Below are 12,795 nucleotides of genomic sequence, written 5' to 3'. Positions count from 1 at the left end.
TTAATTACCCTTCCTATCAAAACGAAGCACATCATTCCAAAGAGAACCTTTGGAATACTTGATCTCCTACTTCAAACTCAAGACCACTTCGTTTCTTGTCTACATAACTTTTCTGCCAAACTTGAGCTATCTTAAGATTCTCTCTGATCAACTTAACATTCATAGTTGAAGCTTCCACCAACTTTAGGTCAACTAACTGAAGTTCTAACACTTATAACACATAATATGACTTGCCCCATCTAACCTCAGGTAAAACTCAACTTCTTTAAACTCACTTAGACTTTTCCAAGCCCTTCTCTAATGTTGACTGTCGTCCAACTGTCTTCTCATATTCTCAACTACTATAGAAGACCTAACCTGAAATTGAACTAACAAGCTCCATGAACTCTCTACATTCACAACTTCCTTTGAACTCTTTAGTTCTCTCAGCAAAGCTACTCAAATGTCGTACAAGGCACTCTTTGGAAGTCTCAATTTTCTACTTAAGACATCTGCCACCACATTAGCCTTGCTTGGATGATATTCTATGGTGCAATCATAATCCTTGATTATCTCTAAATATCTCCTATGTCTTAAGTTCAGTTTCCTTCTGATCAAATATATATCACAAATTCAGTTAAACTAAAATGCACGGGTAAAAAGAGAGAAAGTCTCTCTTAAAATGACCTATTTATAGTGAACCTTGCACAATAATTTCTTGACATCTCCAGCTTTCCATAATATAGTTTAAGCATGCAAAGGACACTTGAAAAGCACTCAACCAACTTGCCTTGGTCAGCTACCTCTTCACTTCCTCGCCTAAACAAAACACCTAAAGGCTTCAAATGCCTTGCTAACCTCTTTATACTTGGTTGTAGACCCCATCTTGGGTATAAACCTTCTCCCCAGCCTCATGATCATCTAGGCCAAATGCCTGATTCCTCTTCACTACATAAATAACCTCTTAAGACAAGCCTTCAATGGCTAGCCATGACCATCTCGCCTAACATACTTAGAGGTTATTTGGTCTCCCAATCCTTCTCGGCCAAATACTCTCACTTGACTTTGGCGGTCTAACCCTTACCATCTCATGTAATAACCACTTTAAAGGTTATTTACTCCTATTTTGGCTGTCAATTAAGCATCAAAATACCTATTATATCCAAAACGCCTATATATGGACTTGGCAAAAGTTCTCTTTTTCAACTTAACATCCAAAATTTCTTAACCACCCTAACTTAGTTTTCTTTCTTTCTACCTACCATGACAGACTTAAAATGACACTTCTTAAGTTTACTTTTCCAAATTTAAGTTCAATCAAGACCTAACCTTCCAAGCTCTTTAAAAGACTTAAGTTTCCTAAGGTTTGGGGTTTACACGTTTCCTCCCATTTGGAAAGTTGTATAATAGTGGGAGAAAGATGATGAATCTTATGTATCTTACACTCAAAAGGGAGGGTTATCACTTTATTCACAATGGCCTTTGGGTCAGGTAGAGGCTCGTTAAGGTCAGGTCGTTTGGTAAGGGTAGGTTTGATAGACGATGTGGCTGAAGGCAAATGAAGGATAAGTGACACAGGGGTTTATCCCATGGGAGAGATGGTAGGCGAAAGAGTAGGAGGATGTGCGGAAGTTTAGGGAGGTTGGTGTTTGGGTGGGAAGAAGAGGATTTTGTTGGCGAGGAGGACGAGGAGGAACTTGGACTTTAAGAGGATGAGAAAAATTTTGGTGGCAGGGAGGAGAAGAGTTTTGTTAGCAAGGAGGAAGAGAATTGTATTAATGGTGAGGGTGGATGACTTTGAGAGATTTGGGTGAGAATGTGCCGTTAACCCTAGGTTCCTTTCCTGTTGGTTTAGAGCTTGACTTGAACGCCCCAAAGTAAGTAATTTTAAGTTTAATTATCCTAAGTTAATTTTTTGCAATTATTGAAATTATTTTCGAGGTGTTCTTTTGATTCAATTGTTGAAATATTTTGATTTGTGGAGATTGAAACTTAGTAGATATTTTGGAAAATATCTAATTGTTTAAATTTAGAATTTATGATTAAAGTTGTTTGTTTTAAGAGATTTGTGTTGGGGGGGGATTTAATTAATTATATATAATTATTTAATTAAATGAATTTGAAGTTGAAATAATTATATTATGTAGATAATACAATTATGTAAGGATATTTATTTTGGGAAAGATAAATGTGATTTGATTGGAGAGAGAGAGAGAGATTTGAGTTTAAAAAGAAGATTTGATGGGATTAAATGAAGAGAGAGAAGGAGTTGTTTTATTTGGAATAATATAAGGAAAAGATAAAAGAAAAGTAATAATAATTATATTATTATTATTTTCTTTAAATAAGCTCCTTGGAAAACGTGTAACCTCACTATTCATCTTCTTCATCCTCATCACAAGAAAACCCTAAAGAGAAAATCCTAACAAGCAAATCCGCCGCCGCTGCCTTTTTTCCCGTTCGACAGCCACCGAAATCATCCGTCGACTTCCGTATCTCTTGTGTCGCAGCCACTGCGTCAGGCATCGGTCTCCTCTCCGTCATTCGTGAAACATCGTCGCCCTCATCTTCATAGGTACTCGTAGCTGAGTCGTCTGCCCGACCGCATCAGTCGTTCGAATAGGTTTGTTAGCCACGCGCGTCCTTCACCCTAGCTCGAGCCGAGTTAAGCCTGAGTCGCCCCTTCTCTTTCAGCCTCGTCGAGTCGTGCCGAGCGAATTTCTGTCTTCCAATCTGAGCCACCTAGCTAGTTTCTTCTTAGCCTAGCCGTTTTTTAGCTGCCAGTCTTAATTTTGGTCCTTTTTCCCACCTATTTTGGTAAGTTAATTGAGTTTTGGTTAATGCCTAAGAAAGATTTAGTTGGACCCTAAATAATTTAATTTTAGAATAAATTAAATTTATTTTCTTAAAGGACTGGTTAGGTCAATTGGAAGTGAGCTATGGAACGTTGTCCTAAATTAAGGTTGAGTTGGATCCAACCTCAACTTGACCTCAACTTTGGGTAAGTTGAATTAACTAGATTTTTGGATCCTAAGTTAACTGCAAATTAAGTTATCATCTTAGTATTTTATCTTTGTTGTTTAGGATTTTCTTGGAAAGCTTGACTCCGCTGTTAGGATTGTATTTATGTGAATTAAGCTAATCTTCAGGTAAGAGATTCTCCTACAAAACCTTCGAATTGAAGTATGAGCTTGCATGTAACTTTTTCCATTATGCATTAATGTAGCTAATATGCATAATGTGTTTATGATTTATGATGATTGGTAGTCATGACTAGCCTATACTTATGATGACATTTCGTTTTGACTTAGTTATGTTGATGATGACTGTTGATGTTGATGTTATGCATGAATTATTAATCTCATAATTAAGAATGCTATGGTTAATATTCATGCCATAATTATAATGTTATATTATGCTACATGCTCTGGATAGGTCGTACTATTAGCTTTATCTATTAGATTCGTACCCATATGTGTGTCCCTTGGAATCACCACCTTTTTATGAATGTGTAGTTCGACGGGATCACCAGTTCCGTATGAGATGATATGTTACGAGTGACTCGACGGGGTCACTCACAACCCGATTGTCTTGGTGTTTCTTTCGAGATTCACTAAAGACCAGTTTGTCTTGGGTGTTCCTTGTGTTCACCGAAGACCAGTTTTGTTCTAGGTGTTCCTTTGGGTTCACCAAAGACCAGAGATGTTCTTATGGGATCACAGATTGCGCATGTTTAGGAACGTGCCAGTTTAGTGGTACCACTTTACAGGACTCTAATAGGAAGCTAACAGTCACCTAATAAGACTAGTAGTAGGTCCCTTACTGAGTATATTTTTATATTCACTCTTTTATGTTTAAATTTTTCAGGCAAAGGTAAAGGGAGAGGTAGAGGAAAGCTGGTGAATGATAAGAAGCGACCGTAGCATGCCATAGGAAACATTTTGCTTCTGCCATTATGATTTTAGTTTGATTTTAGTATTTCTTATACTTTCATTTCCTTAACATCAGTCGGTTCGAACCTCCACTTAGTTTCACCCAAGCTATACATTAATATTTCTTATACATTCATTTCCTTAATGATTTGTATCTAATCTTTCTGAATTAATGTATAGTTCTTTGATTTGTACGGGTGAGAGTGGCCAGATTGCCGACTCAATATGCTTATCATTTTGAGGACAAGACCGAGTGAGCAGCTGAGAACATAATCACACAAGACGAAATTCACTTCTTCCCACCTTTAGGGTAAGTAGATAAGTGTTCCCTTAAATGGTGTCTCCGAGACTTAAACAAAGAACCTTACCCTCTATATGGCATGAGAGGGGTTTTTGTTTAGTGGTTGAACCATAAACCGATTGTTCATTAGAGGAGCACTAGTATTTAAGGACTAAAAGTAACCTAGGAGTAAAATGGTAATTTGACCCAGCTGGTGTTACGAACACTTGTGAAGAACTAACTTACTAGTATTGGTCTATATCCATGGACACAAAAATATATCTAAAGTGAGAAGAGTTCAACTGTGAGTCTTTAGTGGAGTGTACACACAATTAACGAATATTGATTAATGTGGTTAATGAGTTTAGCCAATTAATCTCAAATCATTGTAGCTTCTGATCTGTAGGTCCATTAGGTCCCCTTCCTAGCTCGTAAAGGGTAATGAGATTTATTTACTTCGATTGTAATTTGAAATGTTTAAATTTACTTTGAGAATTAATATAATGTATGGTGATACATTATAATATAAAGTTTATATTTTAATTAGACTTTAATATATAAATTTAATTTTGGATATGATTCAAAATTAATTTATGAGAGAATAAAATATTTGGATAAGTTCAAATATTAATTTAATGTGAATTAGATTCATCCTAAAACTGTAGGTTAAAATTTAATGTGTATATGATACATATTAAAACTATAAGTTATGAAAGAAATTCATATTTGAATATGATTCAGATTTGGATTAAATTAAATGTGAGATATTTAATTTAGAAATTAATTAATTGGAGAATTAATTAATAGTCTAATTTATTTTGATTTAATTATATTTGATTTAATTAAATTAATTAAATTAAAACTATAGGTTATGTGAAAGATATTCATTTAAATATGATTTAAATGAAATATTGATTAAATATGATTTAATTCATTATTAAATTAGTTAATTAATTAAATTATTTATTTATTTTAATATTAATATTTATTTATTAAATTAATAGGGAACGTGGGTGGTTTCCCACATTCTCACTTTTCTCTCAACTTCCCTCTTCTTCTGTCAGGGAGTTACTAGTACGACTAAGCAGAAGTGTTCAGTGAATTTTATAATTATTTTGTCAATGTATTGATATTTTTTAAGTTCCAATTAAAATTGGGTTAAAGTCTCTGTAATTCTTCCACTGTAAAGGCTTTTATCCCTTCACTAATAGGCATTCTCAAGTTGTCAATTCTTTCGATGTATTTGAGTACAAAAAAGAATTTTGAGACAGACCTCTATATTTAGCTCTGATGTAGTTTGCAATCATGTTCTACAACTACTGGACTAACAAAGAGGCAACAAAAGTTCATCTTTTGTTATGGTTGGTTTTCTTACACCACAGAGTTTGGCTTGACTCAACAGCTTCCTAAGCCTGCATTTGATCTCTAAAGGATGAAATTTTACGATATCATTCCTTGACAACTTTTATCAAGAGATTAATTTTTCTCTCCATCTCTATCGTGGTAGCCTCGGTTTGTTACTTCAGACATCATGATAGACATCACATGAAGGTGTGATTTCCTCCTTAATCTGCTAGAAGCGGAATTAGAGTTATCATACAAGGAGATCTTTTTTATGACAATCCTAACTTTAGAAGATTTCATCAATTTTTTCAGGATGCTCTATGTGATGATAGAATCTTGTCTTTGTTCCTAGATGATATTCTTTGAACGATTGCAGGTGACAAGTCTTGTGTAAGCGTCACTTGCAATAGTAGATTTGGATGCATATTTTTTTGGTGTCATTAGTTTCTTTGTTGATTGGGATTATGAGAGGGAGATGAGAGGTAGAGATATCCCATTGGACGTGTCAATTTGTTCACATGAGATTTTTTGAGAAACATGTTTCATAGAGTTACACTTCTGTTGATGTAGGTTTAATGTGAATGCGGTTCGATCTTTAGTACATGATTCTCTCATTCTCTCGGTTGAATGTGTTGCGAATGTAGTTCAATTTTACAAGCTAAGGAGTCTTCTAATCGTTGTGAGAGTTTCTAGGTTTTGTGAAGTCTAAATTATTTCTAACCCCACAAATGAAGAGGACTCCTCTATTTATAGAGGTCTCTTATGGACTTCGTGAGTTTGAGCTTGTTTGGTCCCCATAGACCTAGCCCTTAGGCTCAACTATATTGAATTTTGGGCTTACTTAACATTTAGGCTAAATTAAGAGATAACCATGGAAACATAAAATTCTTAAATAGCAACTTGAAAAATTGAAAAAACCGAAAATAATAGGAATTATAGCAAAATTGTCAGCTATCTCTTTTTTTATTATTATTATTATTTTAAACCCGATTATGTGCCTTCATATAGGATAATCCATGTATTTTAAATAAAGTCTATTTGAATAGTTCAAACAATGAGGCAGAATATAGCATATTTCACGAAGACAATGTATTTAATTGCAAACAATATTCAATATGGTAAATCTGAACTAAATCGACTATTTTGTTGCCATAAAATAATGCACCAACATCCCCTAAAATAATGTCAGTCTTTTCTACCCTATTTTCGGATCCTTTATATTTCAAACAATTTATTAACAATTTATTTGGATAATTCATAACATATATGTTTAATATAAAATTTTAAATCTAAATTTTAGATCTTTCCCCTAAAATAATGCAAAGCTAAATACAAGATTTTCTCATTCTTTATATTTCAAACAATTTATCAACAATTTATTAAATCATACATAAGGAAAATTTTCATAACATATATTTTTAGTAACAATTTGAATTTAAATTTTAGATTTCAACCAAATAACATAAATCTCTGACATTGTTCAAATTCTACAAAATATCCATTTAATAAATTTTTATTATATTTGAAAATAGCAAACTAACAGTGGAAGCAACATTTTGAATTATTTGATTTTTTTTCAAAGTACATAAATCTTGGGTTTTCAAAATAACGTAAAGAAAATACACAATAACTTTTATTTTCAAAATATTTCATTAATAAACTTTATAAAACACTAAATAACTAAAGTTGTGTTTTAAATTTCTTAAACAAATAAGGCCAATAAACAGTCAAATTAACTTCATATTTCTTAAATAAAATTCAAACTTTTAGCAAAGTTTTCATCTTTCCATATTCTTATAATTGAAAATTCTGTCTTCTTCTTCTTCTTCTTTTTTTGTTATACGTTGTTTCGTCTCGAAGTCATTCAATTACTTATATTTTATAAATTTAGAAGACATGTCAGTATAACTACTTTATGAGTTATGCTATTGTAGTTTATTAGTATTAAATTTAATCCTCTTTATTTTGCAATTAAATTTTTATATGTTTTGATAATCAGAATTTGAAGATTTATGTTCTCATTTAGGGACAATATTCATTTTGTGTTATATATAATCATAGTTACCTAGCTTACAGTATATTTCCACTACGAAAATAGTTGTCTTTAAGTACATTGTATTTGTTTATATATATTGGCACCTTCGAAATGGCTTACAATTTAAATATATTACAATACATTGTCGTTATTTTAAATACTTTGAAAGATGCTAGTGAATACTTAAGCACACTCACAATCAGACGCAGATTTATTAAGGGGCTAGCGGGGGCACATACCCCACCTCACATTATCGATTTTTGTATTTTAATAATAATTTTAAAGTGTCAGACTATAAATATATTAAACAATGCTTTATTTTATGGTGTAGTGGTCATGCTCTTATTTTCTAACCTTTAAGTTAGAGGTTCGATCCTACGAATTGCAATCAAACTTATTAATTAATTTTTATTCCGAACATCATTAATTTTCTTTTCCCAAATATCAAATATCTTTCCAATTTTCAATAATTTTAATAAGAGGAAAAAAACCTAACTAAGATAAAACCATAGTTTATTTTCTAGCCGCCGTCATTTGTTATCTAACAAATATTTAGAAAAAAATACAACAAAGTCGATAATCTAAACTTTCACTCTCTCAACAATATTCCATGAAAAAGGTACTATTTTTTCTTTTTCTTTTCTTTTTTTGATGTAATTTTTAAATTCACATTTACATTACTTATGTATATATTTATTTTATTTTATTTTATTTTAGAATTAAAGGCTAGAAGATAATTTTTTTCCGTTCATCGTTAGAATATACGTACCATATCAATTCGCCGGTAAGTTCAAATTCTTCTTACTATTTTTAGTTTTAATACTTTTTCAATCTATGTGATAAATCATAATACTTATATTGTTTAATACTAATTTTGTAGAGTTAACATATCAACATGGAGAGATATTTTAAAAGAAAAACAACAGTAGAAACTATAGAGTCATCATCCTAAAAAAAGATACATATTCCTGATTCTGATAGATCTTATAAAGAAATCAATTTAAGAGAACTACCTGCAGATCCTGATCTAAGAACTAGAATTTCTGAATATAATTATAATATTCAAGATCAAGTTCGTAGAGCATATCTACAAAAAAGTCCTTGTCAACCTCGAAATCATACTTTTCCATTCAAAAAGTTTGGGGCAAAGTCAAGACGATTTAATCCAGCTTGGTTTAAAGAATATCCCAATTGGTTAGAATATAGTATTTCTAAGGATGCTGCATTTTGTTTATGTTGCTACTTGTTCAAACCAAAAGTAAGTGAAGAATCAGGAGGGAAATATTTTGTTAGTGAAGAATTTTCTAATTGGAAGAAAAAAGAGAGATTGGAAACTCATGTTGGTGGTTCTAATAGTGCACACAATCAAGCTTGGGGAAAATATGAGGCTCTTTTAAAACAAAGGCAACATATTGAGAATTTTTTAAATAGGATGTTTGACCAAGTACGAGCTGAGTATCGAACTCGATTAGGCGCATCAATTGATTGTACTCGATTTTTATTACGGCAAGGTCTTGCATTTCGTGGACATGATGAGACTGATGATTCAAAGAATCAAGGTAACTTTCTTGAACTATTGCAATGGTTGTGCAACCATAACAAGGATATTGAAGCCGCGACTTTGAAAAATGCTCCAAATAATTTGAAATTGATTGCACCTGATATTAAAAAAGATATAGTAAACTACATTGCAATAAAAATTGTTAATATAGTTATAAAAGATGTGAGTGACAAACAATTTTCTATCTTGATAAACGAATCAAAAGATATATCTTCAAAGGAGCAGATGTCAGTTGTATTACGATATGTGGATGAAGGTTATGTGATTGAACGATTTATTGGAATCAACCATGTCAGTAATACAAGTGTGCTATCACTTAAGGAAGCTATTGATGGTTTTTTCAATCAACATGGATTAAATATTGCTAATTTGCGAGGACAAGGATATGATGGAGCAAGTAATATGCAAGGTGAGTTCCATGGCTTGAAAGCACTTATTTTGAAAGAAAATGAATTTGCTTTTTACATTCATTGTGTTGCTCATCAACTTCAATTAGCTCTTGTAAATACTACAAAAAATCATGTGAAAATTGCCGATATTTTTTTATTGCTACGAATGTAGTGAATGTTATTTGAGCATCTGCGAAACGTCGAGATATTGTACGAGAGAAACATAGCATGAAAATTTTTGAAGCTTTAAATAATGGTGAAATATCAAGTGGACAAGGGTTAAATCAAGAGATAATGATTAAAGTACCAGGAGATACTCGATGGGGATCAAGATTCTAATGACTTCAATCTTGTCATTTGGCTTTGTTTTCAATATGCATCTCATGAAAAATATATTGGGAATCACAAATGTCTTGTCTCAAGTTTTACAAAGAAAAGATCAGAATATTGTGAATGCAATGAATTTAGTCAACATTTGTAAAGGTAGACTGCAAGCAAAGAGAGACTTTGGTTGGGATTCATTATTGGAAAGAGTTTCTTATTTCTGCAATAATCATGATATTGAAGTTCTTAAAATGGATGCTATGTTTTTAATTCGAGGACGAAAAAGTCAAAAATCTCAACCAATTACAAATTTGCATTATTATCGTGTTGAAGTCTTCTATATTGTCATTGATATGCAACTTCAAGAGTTGAATAATCGTTTTACTGAATCAAGTACAGAATTGCTTCTCCGTATGGCTTGTTTAATTTGAATCCAAGTAATTCATTTGCTGCCTTTGATACACAAAAACTTAGTCGACTTGCTCAGTTTTATCCAAGAGACTTTTCAGATATTGAACTCTCTATTCTTGAGAATCAACTTCAAAATTACATTATTGATATACGTTCAGAGTTTGTTGAACTAAAAAGCATTGGTGATCTTGCAATGAAAATGGTCATTACGAAAAGAGATAAGGTCTACCCATTAGTTTATCAGTTGCTCACATTTGCGTTAATTTTACCGGTTGCAACAGCTACTGTAGAGAAAATATTTTCTGCTATGAATATTGTGAAGACTCGACTACGCAATCGAATGAGAGATCAATGGATGAATGATTGTTTTATAACTTATATTGAGAAAGATTTATTGAATAAGTTAGATAATAAACTTATCATGGATCGATTTCAAAACATGAAAACTCATAGAGGACAATTGTAATAAGTATTAAATTAATTAATCTTTGAAGTTATTAATATTTTTTTTTTTTTTACATTTTTTAGTGCGTTTATTATATAGTGCCCCCTATACTAAATTTATGGATACGCCACTGCTCACAATTCACCCCCTCTATATATGATATTTAACCATTTTAACTAACCAAACTTTATAATAATCAATAGAATTAAGATTTCCCAAACATAGTATTCCCAAACATAGTATATGTCGAGTATGAATGATGTTATAAACAACAGATTTGGGACACACATAAAGGCAAAATATTTGGTCAAATATAGTATCATTTCCCTAGGTATAGGATAATCCATATTCCAAAATACAATGTATTTGAATAGCTGACATGATATTGGAAATAGTATGGAGACAATGTATTTTGCAAACAATATTCAAATTTGGTAAATCTTAACTAAATATGATATTTTGTTGCTGCACAAGATTACAACAACCTCCCCTATAATAGTGACAGATATATCTACAAGATTCTAGGATTTTTTATATTTTAAACAATTTATTCATAATATATATCGATAATTATTATTAAATAATAAATATATATTTTTAATGACAATTTAAAATTATATTTTAGATTAAATTCCTTAACTTCAAACGTGGACATTAATTAATTTCCAAAAAATTAATTAATCAATTTGAAATTTGAAATTGCAATTTTATTAGTTTTGATATTTTTCCATTATAACCATTTAGTTTGATATAGGAAAATATTTTATTAGTTTTAATTTGTTTTGATAATCCCCAAATTTATTTATTTATTAACAAAAAATTAATAAATTTGATTTAATTAACCTACATAAAAATATTTGTTTGGAAAATAGAAGCAAACTATAAATTTGAATATATTTAATTTGTTCTATTTGTTTTATTGTTTATTTATTTATTTTTTTAATTTAACAAACTCCATTTTTTGAGAAAGCTATTTCTTTTAAATCTTCAATCAAAAGATGAAAAGAAGGATCAACCAAAATGAAGAAGAGTTGAAATTAACAAAATCTGCATTAATGACGGATAATCAACGGAAGCAGATCTGGAATTTCATGTTAAATTTTGGCAAAATAAGAAAACAGAAACAGTTGGTTCAAATTAAGGGATAGAACACAGAGAAATTAAAAAAAAAAACTGATACTGAAAAGGAACGACGAAAGTCAGTGGATTTAAAGAAGGAAACCAGCATCGGTAAAGGAAACCAATCGCCAAAACCGTCGGTGAGTGAAGGAAACCAACGTTGGTGATCTACACTGTGTCGAACGCCGAACGTCGATGATCTGTAACGCTGAAAACCAATGCGAATGCCGCCATTGAGTGAAATAAACCAACGCCGAAAAAAACCCAACCGCCGGTTAAGGAACCAATGCCCATGAAGGATGAACGTTGTTTACTGAAAAAAATAAAAAGAATAGTGGAAAATGAAGAAGAAGATGGATATAGTTTTAAAATTTTTGTGTGGTTATTCAATTTTGCTGGCTGGAAAAAAAATTTATTTTTGGGGAGTTTGAGAGTGAATTATTGGGTATTTGTGATTTTTGGAATAATTGTATTTGTGATGAGAGTTTTTTCATTAGGGGCATTTAAGACATTTACGCGGCAATCTTTTTTCCATTTTTTAAGATTTTTCTATTTTATCAAGTTAAATTAAAATTTGGTACTTATCCAAAGTAAACTTTGAATTTTACTATTCTTCTTGGCATCCCCTAAATTAAACCTAGTTTTGGGCTCAATTGATCTTTTACCCAAATCTTAATATTTAATTTAACTAAATAATTAATCTAATCCAACAATCAATATGAAAACACATGACATCGTTGATTTGATAAACGACGAGGAGATTTGTGATTGGTCCAAAAATTTTCATTGAACAACTATTTATTTTTTGTATGACCTTATTTTGGATTTAATTATGTTTGCTCCAAAATTTGAAAATAAAGAAATATGATTTCTTTTACTATTCTCACGATACATTGAGAGCATTATTTATCTATGCAACCCATTGCACACCATTAATTAGGATTCAACCTGACAAGAGAAGAACATGAGCCAGAGA

At 31.4% G+C, this 12,795-nt stretch overlaps 1 long non-coding RNA gene across 1 annotated transcript; it reads left to right on the top strand.

Annotated features, from left to right (window-relative positions):
• Positions 1–2,899: 2,899 nt before the first annotated feature.
• Positions 2,900–4,009, top strand: LOC107991041 (uncharacterized). The gene is made up of 3 exons (XR_001762904.2): positions 2,900–2,980; positions 3,064–3,128; positions 3,847–4,009. It is a non-coding gene; the product is annotated as an uncharacterized LOC107991041 (long non-coding RNA).
• Positions 4,010–12,795: the final 8,786 nt, after the last annotated feature.

Source organism: Cucumis melo, chromosome 6 (genome assembly GCF_025177605.1).
Source record: "Cucumis melo cultivar AY chromosome 6, USDA_Cmelo_AY_1.0, whole genome shotgun sequence".
NCBI lineage: Eukaryota > Viridiplantae > Streptophyta > Magnoliopsida > Cucurbitales > Cucurbitaceae > Cucumis > Cucumis melo.
The sequence above is the reverse complement of the archived record's forward strand: the minus strand, read 5'-3'. Positions and strand labels throughout refer to the sequence as shown.